Consider the following 11443-nt stretch of genomic DNA (forward strand, 5'->3'; position numbering starts at 1 on the left):
ACTAAATGCTCAAATTGTTTCTTTCTTATTGAGATCAGCATAAGGTTCTGATTTATAAATCTTGTAAATCAAAGATGTTTATTGATGAACTGTTTTATGAATTTATTAAAAACAATGACGTTCTATCGTGGTGGAGAATCATGGCAGTCGACGCCTTATTCAGGCCTGGGCCGATGATGATGTATATATATTTTTTTGCATTAAAAGTCATTTTTGTAGGTTGGTTTTAGAAACTATTTTTTGTTGCTGGCACCATTAGATTGCACTATCAGTGCTGAGTGTACAATAATTGTACAATCGCGCGTAGGCGGCTTGTTATTGTTGCGTCATAGTGCTGCGTACAGCTGGGGCAAGAGGTATGTACTGTAACTTAGATGGCAACAACTGTGACACTGTGGCGGTAAGCAAATTGATGTGCTCCTTGGAGCGCTTTTTTTTAAATGTGTGACCGAGGCTGTACAGTTTAAAATGTATTCATTCCTTTTTTCACTAGCAAACTTATTTTAAATTTGCTTTATTACCTTTCTTTTTATGTTTACAGTTTGATAGTTGGTTCTCCGTATTCAAACCTCCAAGCTTTCCCACCTACTTCCCCCATGCAGGATCCAACATCGTCTCTTACTGGTAGCTAATGGTATTTTGTAGAGAGACCATGACAATAAAATTGTGGTCAATTTATTTTTGTTTTTACGATTTATCATTGACCGTATTTTTTTTATTTTTACCGCGGACATATAACTTGGTCACTTGCTACCACGGTATAAAACTTGGTAACATCAGTAGGTACGTTTCATTTTATTGTTTGTTCACTCGAAACAATGTACATCATAAAACAACATAAGTAAACAAATAAAAAGTTTTAAACGTTTTCAATACGTCGTTCTGTCCTCATCAGAAATGGTCTAATAACAATTGCATCTGCAGTATAAAAAAAAACGAATAGTTGTTTTTTTTTAACATAAAAATGAATAAAAACTCAATACGCTACAACGTTCAAAGTTTGCAGACATCTTCTTGAATTCCTTTGCCAATTTGTTAACGAATATAACTCCAGACATCTACACACCATCTCGGTCTAAATGGCATCATCAGTGCAGTAGTCAACAAATTATTTAATTCTCTACATTTGTTCCCAGCTTCAGGAGATCTCATCTTGTACAGTTTGACCAATCTGTTTTCATCCGAGAATGCCAGCAAGAACATTGCATCCATTTCTCCTCCTACATCATTAGGGGACCATATTGGACTTAATGTAGATGTTGGTGACAATGGAAGTCTAGTGGTAAGCGTGAGCTGTTGTGAAACATGTTGAAGCAGCTTTCAAAAATATTCGTTTGAATCCTGTTTTGATCCAATTGAATTTTGATTGGTTTCAATTTTTATCCCATGATAGAAAAAGCCTCTGGTAGGCTATGTCTGGCAGTTGTGCTTACTTTTGTATAAGCTTTGAACTACTGACGCAGGCTCGGTTACTGAGATTGACAGGGTGAAGTCTCTGATTGTTGTTGTCTGTAAATTATTTCATCCGCTAGACGACGCTGAAGGGAGAGCAGTCTAAAATACATCGCGTTTTTCAGTTAGGTTTACATCAGAAAGTAAGTTGTCTTAATCTTTGCATTATGAGATCCAATCTTTCAAAGTACAGAGCAGTTGCCAAACGTTATATTGCTCATTTGAAATGTATATACCCATCTGGAATAAATACAATTCCAAAAAAATACGATAATGTGATGCGAAGAAACGTAAATATTGCGTAAGACAACAAGTCTTTTATCTCATTTACATTCAGATGTTTTTGCAGACGTGTTCAACAACAAAAGAGCAAGATTGTTCTTCTTCTAATTACAATCCAGGATTCTGCTACAGAAGTTCGGATGGAGGGAGCCACTGGGGCAATGACCCTAATACCAAAAACTTGGGTAAATTTCTTGACTTTTAAACAATTTGTCACTAACCACTTTTCCTAATTGTAATAATAACAGACTTGACTTCCCCGATAGTTGAGTTGGATAATTGTCCCATTGTGAAGGAAGAGGCGGAAGACCAAGTAATGATTGTTGATTGGTAGAACTTTCGGGGTGTGCGCTTGAGCAACGCGTCTCAAGAATAGCTCACCATTCAGTGGCATCTAGGGGATGGTATAATTTACAGACAGTTGCACTTTAACAGAAAGTGAAAACTTTACAAACTCGGTGGCCAGGGCTAGATAAGGGGTTTAAAACCTTTATACAAGTACGCCTTGCGAAACTGCTACGATTCGGGTTCCAAAACATCTTGTTTAATGAAGGTTGTTTGTTCATTGTATCCAGAGTTACACCCCGTGGTTGAAGATTAAGACTAATAGCAATAATCGTGTTTTTTTTGGAGAGGGGTATATATGGTATAACCACTAAGTGGAGGGAAGGCAAGGAATCCAATCTTTGTGTCCACCTTTAGGTATGTTTAAGTATCCTGCCAAAGACACAGTCACACGCTCTTGAATGTCGAAGTGGCGCCCTAATGCGTGCCGTTGCAAGGCTCTTACCACTCGGCAATGCAGCTAATAGCTTTGCTTCCATCTTGCGACAGCTTATGCTTTTAATAAAGATCAAGACAGGCAGCACCAAGACTTGGAAACCGCAAGGTTATTCGGTGCTGCCAGTCTTTCCGTACAATATTATACTGTACTTATTTCTGTCTGGTGCTTGAAAGTTAAATAAGATATCGCTTTCAATCAATTAAACTGGGATTTTCAGACTTTTTAACTACGATTATTTAAACTTTGTCCAAAAGATTAAGTTTTAGCCTTAGATTTATCGTAGGCTACCACTGGAAATCCTAGAGAGTTACAAACCTTTCTCTATATCCTTCATTTTGGTCTTATAACGCATAGTTCTTGAGCAGCTTTTTTAAATTTTTAACTTGTTTTTTTTTTTTTTAATCTGTATAGAATGTCCTTTGCCAGTATTGGATCTTGTGTTTCTGCTTGATGGATCAAGCTCAGTCGGTGACGGCAATTTTGAGATTGTAAAAGACTTTGTAAAAAACATGACTGCAATCTTTTATGAACAAGAAAGTGAAAGCCATTTTGGAGTCATTCAGTATTCGTACGGATTTTCAAAGAGGTAATCAATGCCGTAATTATTCGATAAGCTTCAGCTTAATACGTAGTATATCATCTCTTGTGCGGCGACACGTTGCCTGCCTATGTCTTTCACCACGTCACATGACCAGTGATGCTAAAAACAGGGTCCAGATGGTACTTTTAGATCCGGGTCTGGAATGTTTCCAACAGGTTAGAAACAAAAATAACGCCGCGTACTCTTTGGAGTCTCACTATTTTCTTTAGAGGAGTCTTGTGCTAAGGGAGGCGGGCCTCTCATTGATACTGAACCCAAATTAATCGTCCAATATCTCTGCACAGGACACCATGGTTTGGGTGAGTATACTTCAGAGTCCACCAAGTCGATGAAACTTAGCTCTATTAGTTTCCATGCTACCTAGACTAATATAAACTTTCACCCATCGAGTAGAAATCCGGATATAACCAACACAATTGAATGAATGCACTTGACTTGGACATGACAAAGTATTGCTCAACAGCTATTATACTCAAATAGAACACATAAGTTTGTCTTTCATGTTAATTGCTTCTATTGCAGGCCGCTCAACCAACAGCCGTTCATAAAAACGGAAATACCTTTGGGGAAGATTAACGATATTGAAGAGTTCAAAGTAAGATATGATGATGAAATATCTAAGTTGCAATAACATAGGCTTATGATTTGAATTTGCTAACAATGATGAAGCAACCTTTAATATACTTAGCCTACTGTACTTGCACATACATCTGGACTGTACAAAAGAAAAAGTTTGGAAAAATATTGTTTAAAACGTTAAAAAAAATACACTTACAAAAAATAAATGAAATTATTTATTCTAATTATTTTTTGTGTCTTTACTTGCTTATGCTTTTCTTGATACTGAGGAAGTCGCCTTTTCGGTGGCGAAAGCTTGATCAATAAAGTATACAAGTTTCCGAACTTAACTGATTTTGTTTACTTATTATATTTTCAAGATTGTATAAGCACTGTACTTGAAACATGCATTGGCCGACAGCAGCTTATACGATTTGCACACAGGGATCGGTTGAAACCATAGCGCTACAAGGCTACACCACGTACACGGCTCTCGCGTTAAACAAAAGTGTTCTGGACTTCGAGACTTCAAGTCGATTTAAAAATCCTCAAGTTTCTAAAATCCTGATCCTCGTCACAGATGGAGCGTGAGTTACAATAATTGTTCTTTTTAATGCCTTGGATTTTCAGATTTTGTTTACTTTTTGAAGAGTACTCGTTATGACTATCTTTTTTCATTATATATCTTGTTCTGTGTTTATCGATGCTATCACACAATGTTTGTGACATCACAATGCATCACAGCGCCACAGATCACGACGATTTGCCTCGCTCCGCCGCTTACGTGCGTTCCCTCAACATAACAACATTTGCTGTGGGTGTGGGGGATAAAGTGGATGAAGAAGAATTGGGGGCAAGTCGTGTTTAATTACTTTGCTATTCAATTATCTATCGGTGAGGCAAGTAAAGTCAGTTCATTCTTTGCAGCGATCTTCTATATACAGAACTATAATTTTCTGGACGGCAGCAGTTAATTGTAAAAGATGCTTGACATTAGATCTGAAACACAAATGCACGCACAAATGCAATTCACACTGTGGGCTTAGACTCCCAGACTCCCCAACACTTTCTCAAAAATCCAATTCGAGTTACATTTTACCTGAAAAAGTGGTTTGGTACAGATAGTTTAACTTTCGTGGTTGCGTGTGAAATAACTTGTTCAACGGACGCTAAAAATATTCAACTTGTCAAACTGGACCTTTGTTAAGATTAGTTGAGTAACCCTGCGCTAGGGACTGTTGTAGAGGCGATATTTAGTTAAAACATTACTTACATTTGTATGCATGTCAAAGCATTAAGTCGTGGCTTAAAGTTGGAACGATGAGAATGCCAAGAAAAATATATTTTTGTTTTTAAACTTACCTTAGAATCGATTATAAAAGCTAAAAGCCCGACTTTGCCGCAAATTTTAAACATTCATCTGCGGTGGCTTCAACATAGCTTATCTTTGTTTGCTCACAGATCATCGCAACTGGAAATAAAAACTCAAAAAAACGAGTGCATTCAACAAAGAATTTCAACAGCTTGCAATTCATCGCCGACGACTTGAGCGACGATATCCAATTTGCGTTGGAAGGTCAGGATAAGATTGTTGCTTTAATTGCATTTACTGGACAACGCACGTAGCTCTTTGTGTTGCCAAAATTAAAAATTGCAATTGGTGAATTTTTTTTACGTTTTGTATTCCTCTGCTTGGTTTGGTCAGGGGAGGAAGAGGGAAGGGGGTCCCAAAACGAGATGACTCGATACAGTGACGAATAAAATCGTGATGGGCATGGAATAGCTGAAGGGTGTGGCGAGGAACCGAGAGTTGTGGAAGGACAAGATCTACAGAGTGACTAAGAGTCGAAACCGACAGAACAGATGATTATAATAATTTCTCTTCAAGGGTTCAAGACTGTAGAAATTTCTGTCCTCGGACGGAGAAAGCTTTTCTACAAATTCAAGTAAGGTATAAAGATTCCTGAAACCAGCCATGGACCCTACACAAGAACACGAATTGTAAAAGAACCAACAATTGCATATTTTTATTTTAGAAAACAAATTAGGCCTATTAGATGAAAAATTTATAAAATGACCCACTTAGGAACATGACAGAGAGATATGAAGACCTGCTATTCTTACAACCAGGGCCAGAATAATGTTTTGATTAGACATGGGTTGATTCGGCAGTCAGATCTTCATTGTCCTGTACTTCATTCCAAATGTTGGGCCAACCGTACCTGGAATGATATCACAAAGATTGCCTTAAATTTATCTATTAAATACATTCAAGTGACGTTTTTTGATTTAGGCTATTTCAATGCCTTTGTGGTGCTGTACTGTACAGTGACCATGCTTTTGACACTTTGTAGGTACATCACACTCCATTGTGACGTATGAATTGGAGAGAGCGCAGATTGGATTCTCTACGCGATACAGTCTACATCAGGTAAGAACTGTTGTTATATGTTAATCTGCATAGATTAAATGAGAATACTTTTCTTCAGGTTGATTTAGCAAATCTGATTAATAAGAATTTTTCATTGGTCACGACTTGGTTCGAAGAAATATTTGTCACCGCATTTGTCGATTGTCCTCGCCACTTGTTTGCCCTTGTCGCTGTCTCTGTGGTAAAAAATGTACTTTGAATTCATAATATCAAATTTTTATGTTTGTTTGTGTGTCTCTATGTATTTGTTTATGTTTACTTTATTGTTTGTTTATTTTTGCTTCTTTAGTTTTGTTCTGTGCGTCTCAAAGCACCTGCAGGTAGAATAGTGACCACTAGGTGAGACTCGCAGCAAAGATAAAAATAGTAACTAAGTGTTTTGCAAGGACAGTAATACACTGCAACTGCTGACATGTAGGTTAGCTTGAAATGCATGAAATATCATGTTTTTATCTTAATTCATTTTACTGGTAGGTGGCAGTAACGATTACTTTGAACTTCAGTTGCAAGGAAACTTTTAACTTTTCCGCTTTGGTTGCGAAGCGATAAGGATTGTGTCAGTTTGAAATCATGTGGAAGCTTTACAAAGTTTGCTTCCTCGTTGGCTTAGTTAGTTTACAGTTAAGGAAGGTTATATGTGAGCGAGTGATTGTAACCAGCCGAACATAGGCTACATTAGAATCTGAACTTTCATGTCAGTACGCCCACTCACTAACGAACAAGAAAGTGGAGTAACGATTATTTTAATCAAGCATCGAATCAATAACCCAAGTATTGTTGTGTCATGGCAAGAATAAGGAAAAAAGGTAAGTAATACATAATGAACATAATATTTAAAGAACGCTAGCTTAAGCACTTAAAGTAGGCATTGTCTTAAATAACCTACATCTTAGGCTGAGTAAGTTTTCATTTAAAATCCAGTATTCCATATTCACATTCCAGAAATGTAACAGGGATTTCTGGCTCGTCCATCTGCTACAGCTGCTTCAATCAGGAAAAGTAATGTTGACGACAAAGTTACTTGTGAAATAGAAAAAAAAAACTTTGTCATTGTAAGGGTCATCAATAGCATTTTGAGTGAAACCACGATTACCTGGAGATGCGGTCTGATTTGTCACATTTTGAAGATTTTAATTACCGCTACTAAAACTGTTTGAATGAAATTTTATAATATTTTTTACTTTTTGTTAAACTTGTAATGACTTAAAAGCTTTTGTTGACTTGGGAAGGCAGTAAAACAAAGAGCAAAAGTAGGTTGAAAACCGTTCAGTCAGACTGTCAGCACGCGATTAACAATCTGACTGAAATTTTCTGAATCAAATTGTCTTTGTTTTTCAAAGCTAAGTGAAGTAAAAACCCGATTTGAGTTATCATTAAAAATATGTTGTAGCCTGTGATGGTAAATGTCTGTTCCTGCACAAAATTTGATTTGATAAACGGCTTCATTTTGCTGTAATGCTTGCTGGTGTTTGTTTAGAGATGAAAGATTGAAAAACGTTGAAATAACTTTAACTTGCTTTATCTCAAAAGTCGTATTTTGGACTTGAGTAGGCTAGTTCTTCAACTCAGGTCTTCAATTTATCACTTGGGAAAGACAGTAAAAAAGACGTTAAAATATTATTTTTATAAAATTTCATTCACAGAGTTACCAAAAGTTGGCAAAATCTGTAAAAGTCTGCAAAATGTAACAAATTAGGCCGTTTCTCTAGGCAGCCATGCCTATGGCAGATCTTTGTGAATTCGGTATGTATCTTCTTATGAAATAACTTGAATGTTAATCGAATGTCCTTACAAGGACGCCCATTTGCGTCTCGTGGTAAAGCAACTTGATGCGTAGACTGTCAATGTGACGTCACAAAAGCACAATGACAAAGACTCCCACTTGACATGATGTTTGTGGCGTGCGTAGTGTTTGGGCCTGATCTTATATAGCTCGTTTCCAGAGGAAAGTAAGGATTGGCTGAGTTTTCTTGAGTTTAAACATAACTAATCAAACCTAAATTTTTCTTTCAAGCTTCCATCTACTTTCTGCGAGTGTGGCGCTAAGGAACAGACCTTATCATCAACGATTGCATCATCTTCCGTTCACTATATGAAGCAGGAGCTCTGTATGTCGGCTTGTGAGCCTTATTCAGGGTTATGCGTAGTGGGTAAAGGTATCAGCCATGGTGCTTCAGGTGTGCTCAGATTATACTCTTTACAATTTTTCAACATTTTGTCATCTCACAATGATCATCCGCAAGCGTTGCTTGTCAGATGGATAAAGTTACAGTTTTTACATTTCATCATCTACAACTGTACATACGTAAAAAGTCAATTTTAATAGACCGGGCAAGGCAAACTCTAACAACGCCAAAGCAACGTTTGCAATCTGTGCTAAGTTGCGTTACATTTTAGGCAAATGCGACAACACAGAAACAAAATGTGTTGACGGATTTTGTTTTGTACCAAGAACAATTAAGTCAATCACCAGCTCAGTGGCCGATTGATTATCGCACTCGGCTCTGGCGCTTGTTGGTCGGAGATTGATTCCAGATCAGGTCATACCGAACAGTTCATAATGGCACTGACTACGTTCTTTCTTGCATAACGCAGTGAGAATAAGTCGAGTAATAGCCTAATGTGATGACATCGTAAACCTGATATAAAATTAAAAATAGGCCTTGTCGCTTTAACACCTTAGCTGTTTTAGGGCGATAATAAATAAAACTATAACATTATTATTTGTAGTCGAGCTTTTGTTCTGACTTTTCCTTGGATTAGTTCACAGAGTTATGAGGTCGGACAATCGGTTTATATCTGGCCGACTCCAACTTTGGACCCACAAATACGACTCCACAGCTCTAGTGGTTCAAACTTTCAATATCTTATTTTATCAATATATTATTAAAACATACATGCAATTCTTAATGGTAGCCTAAGAAGGATTTTCATGGATTACTAGTTTAGAAAGTGTAAGTTTTCAAGTTATTGTCATAAAAGTTAAGGTAGTTTTACTTAGAAAATTAGGTGTGAAAATTTAAAATCAATCACTAGCTTTTACCTTCTTGTCGTGTGGTTGATCATATTTTTGCTTGTGTTGCAAAGCTACCTGTGTTGCGTGTGGGTGGCTCACCTGCTGGCTACGTAAGAAATAAACCTTTGCAAGCAAGAAGTTGTATCCACTTAATACAGGAAATGCATTGTTAAAAAATACAACTCAACGGTTTTGTGGAAACGCCTGTTTGTTCTTATGGTGTGATTACTTGGTGGGTGCTGTGGGCGTACGGCTTACGTCAGTTCATAAGAGCTGATAAGCTATCAGCTAGAAACTCCTGCAAATTACAACAAGTAACAAGTTCTATGATTGCTACAGGGCTAAGATAGGATAAATGTGAAGCTTTTAGTTATAACTTTTATTCTAATTCATTTCTGTGAGGCTCAAAAACTTTTGCAGTTCTGAATGCCGTTCTACAGTATCCTCATAAAGTTTAGCTAGTGATTTTTTACTCTGGTATTATGCTTCCTTGAACAGTTCCACTTTTAAAAATTGGTTTTATTACAGGCCTCAGAATAAAAAAGATTTTTACTTGTGCAACTTTGCAAATGTCTGTATGCAACTTTCAATACGTTTTTTAGCATGTCTATATTTTTCATTTAAAAAAATCTGGAATATTCTTGAATAAGGTTCAATGTATGAGCAAAGCGTTATAAGTCAATTTTGTAATTTTGCAAACCCCCAAAGCGTGTTACAAATGCTGAGGATAGATTTTCAACCCCATTTTTATATTGGGAATTTAATATTTTGTCTTTAAGTTGGTTATGTTATGCTTTGGCCAACTGCACTCACAAAAAAAAGTGATTTGGGTTGAAATTACAAAACATGTTCAACAAACTTGTTTAAAAACTTTCTTTTTTTAATCAGGTTATTGTGATAAACCAAGTAAACTGCATACACTTTCATTTAGGGTAAGGACAAAGTTTTTTAGCACAATTCAATGTTGAGCATTTGATTTTCAGATTCACCTTTCCTTTTCTTACTTGTAGCTAGGCTGAAGTGGTTTCAGTGGAATGAATGTATTTCTAATCAGACTCACATAACGCGTATCATGCGAGTTATCTTAAGTTAGCTCTTTCATGAACCTACATCATTTATGACGCTTGTAAATGCGCAACACAAAGCTTTATTTTGTAACAAAACATCTAATTTACTGATTCTTTACACTTTGAGTATCATTAGACAGGAAATCATGGACATTGGGGACATGTTTCGAATTGGGAACATTTTATCAAAAATCAAGCCTTATGCTACAAACAAGCCCAGCAAACCATGCTTCTCGATCGGACTATAGAAAGCGCTGGCCGCAAAAGAGATAATCCGCTAGTCTAAACTCATTAGCTGTGGGACGCAATACGACGTCAAAATACCAATAAAAACGTTGAAAACAAGAAAGTTGTTGTGATTGCAGTAGAAGAATCAATTTATTGTTTTTCAATGATACAAAGTGGGTAGCATAAATACGTAGAGCCGTGCTCTGACTTGCCGGTTGTACGCTGCTCGCCTCTGGTCCAGAATTGTTTCACAATTCATGACCTTGTCTGTGCACAATTCAATAACAATGACTTCTCGTGAGATTTTGTATTGTTATAACGTTTAAAACTCCTCACCTGAAATAATTAAATCTTTGAGTACACATGTTCAGTAACGGATTAGGAGTGGTGGCTACTTGGTCATGTGCCCATCAAAAATTTAAATATCAACATGTAATTTTTCGTAGTGGTCGTGAACAAACTTTTACTTAAAGTTTGACTTAAATTTTAAACCAAAACTGTGGTGCAGCTTAAACTTCTCCGGATGTTCAGATTTACGACAATTTTAGTCAAATATAAATTTGATAAAAAGAAATATTATTGTGGATTTAAGCACAAAAACCACTAAAACATTGTTGAATTTGTCAAAGTGTTGTAGGAGCAAAGCTAGCACCCCAGACCCCGTCCTACACTGTTTCACCTGTTGCATTTCAACTTTTACATTTTCTGTTTTGCTTTAGGAATTTCACTTCGTTAAAGCTTTAGTGCCCCTAAAAGTTTACATCATTTAAATTGAAGCGCTGGTAATATAAACAGTAGGCATATTTTTCAACATAAAACAGATATTTTTCAAAGCATTTGCTATGAATAAGTTTAGTTTTTGAATTTTAGTTTCGGTATTTTTGTTTAGATTGTCTAAGTTATCCAACGGATTTGTTCTTCAGTATTTATTTTAATAAGGTTTTACCCACATTGCTTGCCAAAAAGTAGAAGGCGCCAGAAGTAACTCACATTGCTCAGAAAAAAAGGGGGAAATAAACATAAA

Source organism: Aplidium turbinatum, chromosome 2 (assembly GCF_918807975.1).
Source record: "Aplidium turbinatum chromosome 2, kaAplTurb1.1, whole genome shotgun sequence".
Lineage (NCBI taxonomy): Eukaryota > Metazoa > Chordata > Ascidiacea > Aplousobranchia > Polyclinidae > Aplidium > Aplidium turbinatum.